The sequence below is a fragment of the Eptatretus burgeri genome, chromosome 9 (assembly GCF_056783735.1).
Source record: "Eptatretus burgeri isolate ZD-2024b chromosome 9, Ebu_testis_v1, whole genome shotgun sequence".
In the NCBI taxonomy this organism is placed as follows: Eukaryota; Metazoa; Chordata; class Myxini; order Myxiniformes; family Myxinidae; genus Eptatretus; species Eptatretus burgeri.
In genome coordinates, this window is record NC_140969.1 from 72,538,056 (window position 1) to 72,548,055 (window position 10,000).

Genomic DNA, 10,000 nt, shown 5'->3' on the forward strand with positions numbered 1-10,000 from the left:
GTAAGGCATGTCAGAAAACTGGTTGTGGATCGGAGGGTGTGGTTTGCAAAGTGTGGTTAGAGCTTTCAACGTGTGGTGAAGTGACAAGCAGGTGCATGGGATCAGGAGGCCATAGAAGTGACGTGACGTGACGTTGTTTACAATTTTGCTTTACCCATCATTTGCACCACGTGACCAACCGGTTTTTGCAGCCACCCCCCATCGTACTTGCATATACCCGAATAGAGTGCGATTCAGTGAGTACAGAAATACAAGCAATTGCGGTTATCAAGCTGTTATGTACACACTTCCAGGTGTTCCTTCTGACCTTGTGACATATCTGTCAGAATGAGGCCACCTTTGTTTTTTTCTTCTCCATCAAACATGTTGCTTTCCCAAACAAAGTGTTTTTCCTTGTACTTTACACAAGCAAGGCATACAAGTTGGCCACGTCATAGGTTTCACAGCAAACAACTGGCACAGATATTTGTTGAAGAACACAGATCTCCTGTACACACAAATGGCATGACACACTTGAGGGCACTCTCATATATCTGCTCTATATCTAAACTCTTAAGTACAGAAGATGGCATTATCTGAAGCAAATTCCTGGGTCTCTTTCTGCTTCTGATATGGATCCACATCAATAGAAGAAAAATACCTTTTCCACTTTGAAGACATGCTGTGTCCTGTTCATTAGCCAAAGTGACATGATGGTTTCAGGTACATCCCTGTCTGCCGACCTCATGGAAATCCAAAGCTCATTATAACCATCTTGAACTTGATCTTCAACAACAACAAAACTCAAACATTGACCTGAAACACCGCTTAGCTTATTCTCCATTATTTTACCATCACAAACCTGTGAATGGTCCAATGTATGGAGCATGATACTATGGCCATCCACCATACCATCGGCAAATGGTCTTTCGTGGATGGATGATAAGGCGAGCTTCAAACGACAGGGGTATCTTGGCATCCTTTACAGTCTTCAATTTTTGGCATTTCTCATCGAAATAGTATCATATAAGTATTTGCAAATGGTGATGTGAAGTGATTCTCCCCTACAAATCTGAGCTTTTGTATTCCCGGGAGGAATGTTTCAAAGCCCTGACGTCATCGGAATCATGTGACAAAAGTCTGTGGCTCTGGGCATGAAGCTCTCTGAATGCAAACATATCGATAGTCTTGCTGTCCCCTACAGTAATAGCTCATTCATTGCAAGCACACAAGCACATACACTTCTCAGCGACTCACATAAAGATCGTTTAAAATATCATTGTGTCTTTCAGAAAGAGTAGGACACTGTGTACTACTACTACTATGATTTATTTAACGGCTCCAATTACTCCCACCTTAATCTGGGATTGGTTGAGGAATGTTTTTCGCCCAACTCTTTCACGATCCGGCTGTGCAGGTCTGACCTTCAACTGAAGGTGACAGGAATTTGTTCAGGGCACCGGCAATAGCTTGCCTATACTCTTCGCAAATGACTCCACGGGATCTTTATCATCCACCGACTAATACCAGCAGAGGAGACACCTGGCTTTATCTTCATCTGATGGACGGCGCACACATTCATGACTCACCCTCCATGCGAAACACCAGGGTGAGAGCTTATAGCTCTGTCAGGATTCAAACCCAGGCTATGACAGCTCAGAGTTGAGTATGCATACTTCCAGGGTCGAAGCTATCCGGCCAGCCCCAGATGTGTGCCAATACCCCAAATTAGAAGAAATGAGTAAAAAGGGATACTTAAGTTAATTAGAAAATTGATTTCAATGTCAAAATTGATTAACTCGATGGCATGAATGGGATTATAGGTACATCGATGTACAAGTAAATTGAAACACGAAGTTCATGTGGGTGCAGTACAGGCATGATGGGCCAATGTCCTCTTCTTGTGTTTCAGCTTCCTTGTAAGTCTTTACCTCAAACGGTACCTTCAGTTATGTAACAGGAAAGAAAGTAAGGTTCTTTGAGGACCAGTGTAGTGACTATCTTTATTCCGTGTATTGAAGAATAGCTTTAATCTTTTAAACACCCACAAATCATTTGAGGCTTTCTGCATGATTACAAATCGCCACTTTGTTGATGGCAGTGTTACAATGCAGAAAACGTCCTCTGTTACCTTGAATTTACTTGGTCACCTTGAAATTCCGATCAAATGCAGTACAAATTGGTTGAGAACATTCTGTCTGTCCATTGGACAATCTTGCTTATGAGTATAATGAGGTATTAATTCACTGCAACTGTAACAATGCATGAATTACTTGTAAATGTAACAATGCATTAATTCACTGTAAATGTAACAATGCATTTCCTGTAACTGTAACAATGCATTAATTCACTGTAAATGTAACAATGCATTTCCTGTAACTGTAACAATGCATTAATTCACTGTAAATGTAACAATACATTAACTTGCCGTAAATGTAACAATGCATTAATTCACTGTAAATATAACAATGCATTAATTCACTGTAAATGTAACAATACATTCACTTACTGTAAATGTAACAATCCATCAATTCACTGGAAATATAACAATGCATGAAATCAATGTAAATGTTACAATGCATTGATTCACTGTAAATATAACAATGAATTAATTCACTGTGAATGTAACAATGCATTTTCTGTAACTGTAACAATGCATGATTTCACTGTAAATGTAACAATACATTAACTTACTGCAAATGTAGCAATGCATTGATTCACTGTAAATGTGACAATGCATTATTTCACTGGAAACATAACAATGCATTCATTCACTGCAAATATAACAATGCATTCATTCACTGTAAATGTAACAGTGCATTCACTGCAACTGTAACAATGCATTAATTCACTGTAAATGTAACAATACATTAACTTACTGCAAATGTAACAATGCATTGATTCACTGTAAATGTGACAATGCATTATTTCACTGCAAACATAACAATGCATTCATTCACTACAAATATAACAATGCATTAATTCACTGTAAATGTAACAATACATTAATTCACTGTAAATGTAACAGTGTATTCACTACAACTGTAACAATGCATTCATTCACTGTAAATGTAGCCATTCATTATTTCACTGTAGATGTAGGAATGCATTATATCATTGTAAATGTAACAATGCATTATTTCACTGTAAATAAAACAATGCATTAATTCACTGTAAATGTAACAATACATTAATTCACTGTAAATGTAACAATGCATTATATCTCTGTAAATGTAACAATACATTAATTCACTGTAAATGTAACAGTGCATTCACTGCAACTGTAACAATGCATTCATTCACTGTAAATGTAACAATACATTAACTTACTGCAAATGTAACAATGCATTGATTCACTGTAAATGTGACAATGCATTATTTCACTGCAAACATAACAATGCATTCATTCACTACAAATATAACAATGCATTAATTCACTGTAAATGTAACAGTGTATTCACTACAACTGTAACAATGCATTCATTCACTGTAAATGTAGCCATTCATTATTTCACTGTAGATGTAGGAATGCATTATATCATTGTAAATGTAACAATGCATTATTTCACTGTAAATAAAACAATGCATTAATTCACTGTAAATGTAACAATACATTAATTCACTGTAAATGTAACAATGCATTATATCTCTGTAAATGTAACAATACATTAATTCACTGTCAATGTAACAGTGCATTCACTGCAACTGTAACAATGCATTCATTCACTGTAAATGTAGCATTGCATTATTTCACTGTAGATGTAAGAATGCATTATATCACTGTAAATGTAAGTGCATTATTTCACTGTAAATAAAACAATGCATTAATTCATTGTAAATGTAACAATGCATTAATTCATTGTAAATGTAACAATGTATTAATTCATTGTAAATGTAACAATGCATTAATTCATTGTAAATGTAACAACACATTAATTTACTGTAAATGTAACAATGCATTATATCACTGTAACTGTAAAAATGCATTAATTCACTGTAAATGTGACAATGCATTATTTCACTGTAAATGTAACAATGCATTAGTTCACTATAAATGTAACAATACATTATTTCACTGTAAATGTAACAATGCATTAATTCACTATAAAAGTAGCAATGCATTAATTCATTATAAATGTAACAAGTGGTGCCAGGCACAACAAATCCCGCCCATTTAAGGCATAAAGTTATTTTGGGATCAAATTTAAATTTGATACATCCTTAACCTGAATGTTGATTATAAGGAATATTTTAGTCTTAGTTTGAAGTCAATTAAACCATTTTTGACGAAGTTATGACCGTAAAATGATTTTGACCTTTCAAGGCTACGTAAGGTCAAAGGTCATGGTGTCAAATGAAAGTCAATAAAGGACTTGATATATGTCTTCCATAGTAAACATGCATATTCCTAACCTTTTTTGATTTATAATGGACTATATGTAATTTTGACGGATGACATCATAATGCTTGAATGAGATAACTGTTGTTTCAATCACGGGTACTTGAAACTTGTAAATTATGTTAGTCTAGAGCTGGCCGCGTATGTCTGTCGAGTGTAGATATGGCCTGTAGAATTAATATTTTTTATCCATCTACTCACACCTATCAAACCTGTGTTATAATATATCAAATTAACATAATTTACAAGCTTCAAGTACCCGTGGTTTAAAAAGTGCATGGTGCACTTGATAATAAACATCAGACTACATCATATAACAGGAATATTAAATAACAAATAAATGAAAACGTTCTGATTGTAAAACGATTTTGACTCGAGACTTTCATTGCCCACCTGTGAATATAATTTGACAGTGTTTGAGCCGGCCGTTTTCCCGTAAAGTTGTATTTTCGTAACCATGTTTTAGTTTTGATGGAAAATTTGTAATTTTGACCGATGACCATGACCCCCAAAACTTCGGACCCTACCGATCTTCACAAATATGCATTTTTAACCTCCGCCATTGAAGATCGGAGGTTACTGTTTTCACCCCTTTCTGTTTGTTTGTTTGTTTGTGAACAGTATTACGGAAAAACTCCTCGATGGATTTCGACCAAACTTGGTGGGGGGGATTAGGTATGGTCCAAGGATCATGCCATTAGATTTTGGACTTGGTCCAAAATCCAATGTGGCCGCGATGGCGGCCATTTTGAAAAAATATTTCAATTTTTGTTTTTTGCATTTCTACATGTTTTAAGTGATTTACAACCCCCCCCCCCCCCCAAAAAAAAAAATTGTTTGAGAAAAAAATATATTTTTGCAACTTTTTTTTTCAACAAGATTTCGATTTTTTTTTTGCATTTCTACATGTTATAAGTGATTTCCAACAAAAAAACATGCCAAAATTATAATTGCGGCTGATTTTGGAACTTCAGGTGGATATACCCACGGAAAATCAATTTCTGTCTCAAGGAATCTAGTTATATCGAATGAATTGAGTATGTAAAAGTTAAAATTAAAAGGGAAAGTTGCAAACTTTAACTCTGTGAGCACTGTTGACGTAAAATTGAATGAATAGGATATCAGGTTCACTTGAGTGACCTAGCAGTATTGGCGGCAGAGGTTTTGCACTCAACCGAGTGCTCCCCCTCTAGTTCACCATAGTATTGTTAGGATTTTAAATCACAAATAGAATAAGGTTCACTAAAAGCTTAGTTTGAAGTAAATCGGATCATTTTTGACGAAGTTATGAGCGAAAAACGATTTTGACCTTTTCGTGACCTGACCTTGACCTTTGACCTAATTGGACCCAAATGTTAATGGGGTCGTCCGAGGTTCATTACCCACCTGTGGATACAATTTGACAGTGTTTGAGCCAGCCGTTTTCCCGTAAAGTTGTATTTTCGTAACCATGTTTTAGTTTTAATGGAAAATTTGTAACTTTGACCGATGACCATGACCCCCAAAACTTCGGACCCTACCGATCTTCACAAATATGCATTTTTCACTCTGGGAATGGGTAGGATTATTAGTGACAAATAGAATAAGGTTCACTATAAGCTTAGTTTGAAGTAAATCAGATCATTTTTGACGAAGTTATGAGCGAAAAACGATTTTGATCTTTTCGTGACCTTGACCTTTGATCCAATTGGACTGAAAAGTTAATCGGGTCGTCCAACGTTCATTGCCCACCAGTGGATTAAATTTGATAGTGTTTGCTAAAGCCGTTTTGCCATAAAGTTGCTAACCGACAGACAGACAAACAAACAAACAGACAAACAAACCAGATAATTGCAATATCCCGCTCCCTCCCTCCGGGGGCAGGATAACAATGCATTAATTCACTGTAAATGTAACAATGCATTCACTGTAACTGTAACAATGCATTAATTCACTGGATATGTAAATGCATTATTTCACTGGAAATGTAACAATGGAGTATTTCACTGGAAAAGTAACAATGCATTATTTCGCTGTAGATGTAGCAATGAATTATTTCACTGTAACTGTAACAATGCATTAATTCACTATAAATGTAATGATGCATTCACTGTAACTGTAACAATGCATTAATTCACTGTAAATGTAACAATGCATTTACTGAAAATGTAACAATGCATTAATTCACTGTAAATCTAACAATGCATGAAATCAATGTAAATGTAACAATGCATTAATTCACTGGAAATGTAACAATGCATTAATTCACTGTAAATGTAACAATGCATTAATTCACTGTAACTATAACAATGTATGAAATCAATGTAAATCTAACAATGCATTAATTCACTGTAAATGTAACAATGCATTCATTCACTGTAAATGTAACAATACATTCATTCACTGTAAATATAATGATGCATTAATCCACTGGTAGTGGAACAATGCGTTCATTCTCTGTAAATGTAACAATGCATTAAATCAATGTAAATGCATTAATGCACTGTAAATGTAACGTGTTATGTAACGTAACATAAGTTATGTAATGTACCGTAAAAAATATAACGCAACGTAAGTGAACATCTTAAGAAAAAGTCTTGTGAAATTTAAGATGCATTTAGATGGGTTTCAACCCCTGTAGAAGAGTAGAATATCATGGGACGGTGGAATGAGGAATCGCAGGTGAAGTGTTGGAACGGTCTCCGCAGGTGTGGGAATGCCCAGAGTTGTGGATGGGAGAGACAGACACAATTGCATGAAATATTTAACATCAATGATTGAATAGACACGGCATTGTCTGTGGAATGTTCGTGTATCTCATGAAAATGATCTTACAATGGGGAAAATGTGATTAATCGATTTCTTACTCAAATCATGCAAATATTTCACAAACAATAGGCATGCACGAAGGCATGACATAGCTGCCTCCACAAAAATATTTGGCAATATGGAACTTTTGAAATGGCGTAATAATGCCAACAAAGTGTTTCCTGCTGTTGTTACAGTATACTCGATGTTGTTTCCGGCCAGTATACTCGATGGGACTCTTTTAGATCAACGAGATACAAGATTGGTTTGATCAATGTATTAGTGAGTCGAGCTAAGAGGATATGTTCCAACTCCAAGCTTCACACAGAGATAGACAAGATTGCCAGCATCCTCAGTGAGAATGGATATCGTGAGTATATCATGTGGAGGTTTGTGCACAAATTCATCACTGCTATAGATGAACGGAGGATGGGTCCTGAAAAGTGCCCGGTCTACATCAAGATTCCTTGGAAGGGGAAAATGTTGCAAAGATATGAGGAACAAATCAAAAGATGTGTCTCAAACACGTATCTGTTTTGGCTGTTCGTCCAAGAGTGATTTTCACCTCTCGACGTCTGATTCCTGCAGTTAAGAAGGATGTTCTGCCTGCCTCAAATCTGAGCAATATTATTTATGAGTTCAAGCGCCAACGTGATGCTCGGTATGTAGGCAGAACTACCCAGACTCTGACTGACAGAACAAACAGCATGTCCCTTTGTCCATCAGGAAAAACACAATTGGTACACGAATACAGCCGGTACGTGCTTGTAGGAAGGTCCCAGCATCAATCCCAACATCGTGTGTATCTGCTATTGGACAGCATTTGATTGAGAATGCAAACTGTGCTGAACAGTATAATGTGGATGCATTCAAGATATTGAGTAGAGGACGAAGTATTGTTGCGGGGCCGGAGGTCGGCCATGAGCACGACCGTGAGATGGAGCTGCAGCGTCGGCTCGACCGATCGCCCGGAATTTAGGTCGTCACTCCGGAGAAGTCCGGAGCCGACGGGTCCTGACTGGACCGAAGATCGCCAACAGGTCACCCGCCTGGAATAGGGTGAATAGCCAAATTTCTATATACCTAAGTATCCACGCAGGGAATCTACTGGGGAAATTCACCCTCGACGGAACTCGTACGAAACGAGTCACTTAGCACGCCCGTTCCGTGTGCGATTCTGAGCGGTTTAATCGCCAAGAATCGTCGGTCCGATTGTCCCGTTACAACAGCAATGGCCAGCTAATTCCCAACACGCAGCACACTCAGCCAATGAAGGGATGGACACGAACGAGCAGATACAATGAACAAATGGGGTTTATTACAACGGGGAAATGAAGGGAAGCACGCAAGAGGCAGAACTAAACCGAATACTAATATATAATGCATGTATATACAAGCCAAAACACTTACAGTTTACTACTTAATGGACGGGCCCACACACACACACACACACACACACACACACACACACACACACACACACACACACACACACACACACACACACACACACACACACACACACCCAAAGAAGTGGTGGCTAAAGCCTTTATTTAGGCCTTCAGCACGGAGGACAGTCGAGCTGAATACCAGGGTCTATTTTGGACCTGTCCGCCTCGTGCGGTCTTCAAGCGGCTAGATCCGTGGAGGAGGAGGAGTAGAGCGAGGACGAGGACCAAGGCGAGAAAAGGCCAGCATGACGAGCCCAGCACGACAACGACCACAATGGTGACCACCACGACAAGAAGAAGTCCCCCCTCCAAGACCAGCCAAGACGAGATGTATTATCCCACGAGATGTGATGTACCTCATCAAGATGAGCGCCCGCGTACTTATTCACCCTGTTTTGGGGGGGGGGGGTAAACGTCTCCGCCCTCCCGTTCTCGATCTCAGGTCGTGAGGTCTCTGATTGGCCAAGGAGCCCACCCCTCTCATTCCTGGCAGAGTCCCGATCTGAGGTGGTGAAGTCCTTGATTGGCCAAGGAGGCCCACCCCTCTCATTCTGGGCGAAGTCTCGAGCGAATTCCCCGCCCACATTCGTGGTTGAACGCACGAAGGACAATGGCGCCGGTCAGAGGGAGGGGAAGGTGTATAAATAAAAGAAAAACCCTATCAAAGTAACTCACAGCGCATTTACATTTACTTACCCATTAGACAAGGGAAGGGAAGCTATCTATAAAACACATACCGATATAACTAATCCATAGGACATGAATGTTGTGTGCTCATGGTTTCCAGATTCGCAACAGTATAACGCATCTCCGAATACTAGAAGCGACATTTATCTATTCCACGGACCCCATGTCATGTTGGAAAAAAGAGTTTGTCCAATCACTTTGCTTATTTGTGCAAAGAAGAAGAGGAACACAAACTCGTCTCATGATCACGGATGGTTATGAAAAAAATTCCACAACAGCCTCAGTGGCTCCGCCTCAGACTCTGTAACCTCCAAGTGGAGAGCTGAACACAGAATAAGCTCCTCCCACCGAGACCATTGGGAGGTGACGATGATGCATCAGTAGAGAACATCCATTCAGAATGGACTTTGTTGATACGCGTCTATTAGACTGTTCTTCATACATACATATATATATATATATATATATATATATATATATATATATATATATATATATATATATATATATATATATATATATATATATATATATATCTCGTCGACCGAGAATTAACAGGGTCTATCTGACATTTCATTCAAATTTAGAAGAAGTCCATGTAGAAGGGCAACAGAGGAAACTAAGTAAGATTATTTTATGTAACCTTCATATGTACCTGTTATGTAGCACACGATATGAAAATAAATGTTATGAGATA

General features: G+C 38.1%; 1 long non-coding RNA gene and 1 pseudogene across 5 annotated transcripts in view; one reads left to right on the forward strand and one right to left on the reverse strand.

The window, feature by feature from the left end:
- The window catches only part of LOC147020348 (uncharacterized), a 118,707-nt pseudogene extending 118,574 nt beyond the window's left edge, over positions 1 to 133 (reverse strand). The window contains exon 1 of the transcript XR_015061772.1: positions 1 to 133. This exon is cut by the window's left edge and continues 103 nt beyond it. The product of XR_015061772.1 is annotated as an uncharacterized LOC147020348 (transcript).
- Positions 1 to 10,000, forward strand: part of LOC147020350 (uncharacterized) — an 87,959-nt gene that overhangs the window by 53,104 nt on the left and 24,855 nt on the right. For 2 of the 4 annotated variants that reach the window (XR_015061775.1, XR_015061773.1), the window contains exon 3: positions 1,397 to 1,588. The exons of the other annotated variants lie outside the window; for them this stretch is intronic. This is a non-coding gene — a long non-coding RNA (uncharacterized LOC147020350). The remainder of the gene's footprint in view (positions 1 to 1,396; positions 1,589 to 10,000) is intronic. 4 annotated transcript variants of the gene reach the window in all.